Raw genomic sequence first — 3,422 nt, forward strand, 5'->3', positions numbered from 1 at the left:
GGTTTAAAAAATCAAATGTTGACGCGCGCATGATCAGCAACAAGGAACAAGCAGGTAACGTGATCAACGTCGAGTACAGGACTCGGTCCCCGGAGCAGCAGACGTGGCACGCCTGCACACCCTCTGCGTCCGCGCCCATAAAAGGAGAAGAGCTCATCAAGTGCGGCCTCATCACATTAGCCTTATACACAGCTCTCCCGGCCTCTTACGTCGCATTTCTCCATTCTCGCCCAGCCCAGCCCTCGCGCCTCTGCAATATCTACTGCTCTTAACATGTCGCCCAAGCAGCTTGTGGCTGGCCTGCAGCTGGCGCTGCTGCTACTGGGGTTGGCCGCATCCCTGCCTCCAACTGTCCGCGCTGCTGACGAGGACCCCTTGCAAGACTTCTGCGTGGCCCTCAGCTCCGACGAGCTGCAGCAGCTCCAGCTCACCTTCAACATCAACGGCCTGCCCTGCAAGCCTGCCGCTGCCGTGCAATCCTGTGACTTCGCCTCGCAACTGCTCCGCAATGCCACCAACTTCACCGGAAACCTCGGCTCCGCTGTCAACCTTGTCAGCGCCGCTAACTTCGGCGCCCTCAACACGCAAGGCCTTTCCATTGCCCGCATCGACTACAAGCCCCGTGGCATCAACCCGCCGCACGTGCACCCCCGTGCCACCGAAGTCCTCTTCCTCGCCCAAGGCACGCTGCTCGTGGGCTTCGTCTCCACCTCCTCCCAACCAACCGCCAACCAGTTCTTCTACCAAACCATCTATGCCGGCGATCTCTTCGTATTTCCCCGTGGCCTCGTCCACTTCCAATTCAACCCAGACAAATCCAAGCCTGCCCTTGCCATCGCCGCCCTCAATAGCCAAAACCCTGGTGCCTCCCAACTCGCCGTTGCCCTCTTTGCCTCCAACCCGCCTCTCCCCGAGGAGGTGCTAGAGACCACTCTTGGCATTGATGATGATGAAGTGCGCCGCCTCATTACCAGCGTCCAAAACACCCTCAACTAGGACACTCGAGTTGTGCGTTTAGCATGGTGCGTCGACACCCTTTGAATGAATAAAAAGACCCACACAGTCAATTAACCAACATTGAATTGCTTGTAGTACCAATGACACTTGTCTTCTAGCGTTTCTAGTCCCATGTGTCCCAACAAATTTGTATCACCTGCAAGGCATAGCCCTGCAAGGTACATTGAAATAAAGAAATACGTATTTTATTCTAATTCTATAATATCGTCTTCTCATACTTATCCCTTACAATTTGTACATTAGACTATGTTCACATAATTTATTGCAAAATTTTACTGTAGCTAGCAACAAATAGTGTGTTTTGCTCGTCGGTACCTCACGATCATGAGTTGATCAAATGTAAGCACTTACGGCATGGGTGCAAAGGGTCTTGACAAAACACATGAGTGTGCGGCAACAATAAGGCCTCCATCTAGACATGACCTTTGGACATATGGTTCCTTGATGGGGTGGACTAAGAATGTATAGGCTACAAAGATTTTGTATGGGAATGGGAATGTATAGCTTGGTGCGTTGACACTACCCCCTTAAATAGAAAAGAAGCAGGTTTTTGCGTCGGAAGTCATGGCAGCTAGAAGCTATGGACCGTTTTTCACAGGGGAAGAGATCCCTGACGAGTGGTTGTCAGATTTTGAGCTATACAGGCTATCGTTGTGTGTGCCGAACAAGGATAGCAAAATGCAGACTTTTCCTTTGGTGATGCGTGGTAGAGCTAAAGCATGGAATGGCGCATTGGAAGGTGAGCCGAAGCAAGCATGGTCAGCTCTACGGGCAAGGTTTCTTCACGACTTCCGCAAGGAGACTTCCCCAGTCGAGATGGATGCAAAGCTGAAGGCACTTAAGCAAGACGTAAGTGAAGAGTTCAATTCGTTTTTCGGTCATTTTGAAGAGTGTTGGGCAGAGTTAGCGGTAGCCATGCAATTGGCTAATGGAGACTATTTCAAGCTCGACAAATTCATGGCGTGCCTACATCCCAAGGTGAGAGAGAAAGTTGATTTCGAGAGCCCAGAGAATTATAATGGTGTGGTAGCCATTGCACGATCGAAGAGAAAAAAGATAAAGAAGAAGATAGAGCAGGGCGTGTCAGGCTACGAGACGATGGCCCATGTTCAACCGTAGAGTCCAAGAGAGACTGCACATGAAGAAAATCAAGGAGTTCGAGGTGTAGCTATTGTGCCACAAAATTGGGTGCACACAGTGCAAGATTTATCCGAGCAGATGCAGGAGTTGTGGCTCAGTGTCATGGATAGAGGACAGCCAAGAGGAGCAAGGGGCAAGGCACGGCCACTGCCAGGTAGGTGTTATAATTGTGGAGAAGAAGGGAACTATGCACCTGATTGTCCTCAACTGCAGAGAGAAAGAGGAGGTATGTACCCACTGTTTGGTAGAGGTCAAGGTCAAGGGCAAGACAATGGTCCAAGAGAGCAAGCGGTGGAGAATCCTGTGCATCCAGCTCCGCAAAACGGAGGTGAAGTTCCAAGAGTGAACATCATAGGGGTGGACAAGAAAGATGTCGAATTTTTGGCCAATAAGAGGGCAAGAGCGGAGAGGGAGACAGAGACAGAGTGGGAAACTAGAGGTCGCAAGGGTAAAGAGAAGGTGTACAAAGGTAGAGAGCAACTTAAGCCTAGCAAAAGAAAGAGGTGTCGCAAGATCAAGCAAGCGGATTTCCAACTAGGACGTGGCTATCCCGAGTACAATCTGGTGAGTGATGTTCAAAATCAAAAGGCAAATATTACATTTGGTCATTTTTTAGCTTTAAATCCAAAGTTAAGAAGGCAGTGGTTCACAAGTGTTAGCACCAGGCTACCAAGAGCTAAGGGAAATGTGCAAGCAGTGCAAAACATAGCTTTGAGGGTAGGTAGCCCCACGGATGTTCTTCCGTTGGTAGATGTGATTATAGAGAAGAGGATGCGGGTACAAGCCTACATAGACAGTGGAGCGTAGGTTTGTGTCATGACTGAAGCAGCCATGAAAGAGACGGGATGAAGTCTATACTAGCACAGAGAAAGAGGAGAGCGAGGATGACATGCTGAAGATAGATGCAGACTTATTCGGAGTCACCATAGAAGACTCTCCACCTAAAGAAGAAAGTATGCAACCTCAAGCTCATGGTTTAAGCCTAGAGGAGGTTTCAAGCATGTTGAGTGAAGATTTAACCAAGGGTGAAAAGGAGGGCTATGTTCAATTGTGCGAATCCTATCCAAATCTATTTGCTACGGAGTACAAGCATTTGCGAGGTGTAAAGGGGGTGGAGCACAAGATTGTTCTTAAGGAGGGACATACGCCTAAAGCACAGAAGCTGAGAAGACTAGGAGAAATTCAAAAAGAAGCCCTTTGGCAAGAGATCAATAAGATATTGGATGCAGGCATCATATATCCTGTGAAGGAGTCAGAGTGGGTCT

The 3,422-nt window shown here is 49.2% G+C and overlaps 1 pseudogene; it reads left to right on the plus strand.

Annotated features, from left to right (window-relative positions):
- Positions 1-230: 230 nt before the first annotated feature.
- On the plus strand, positions 231-1,090 carry LOC147444006 (germin-like protein 12-2 pseudogene; annotated as a pseudogene).
- The last annotated feature ends 2,332 nt before the right edge of the window (positions 1,091-3,422 follow it).

The sequence above is a fragment of the Adiantum capillus-veneris genome, chromosome 13 (assembly GCF_014529385.1).
Source record: "Adiantum capillus-veneris isolate H3 chromosome 13, ASM1452938v2, whole genome shotgun sequence".
NCBI lineage: Eukaryota > Viridiplantae > Streptophyta > Polypodiopsida > Polypodiales > Pteridaceae > Adiantum > Adiantum capillus-veneris.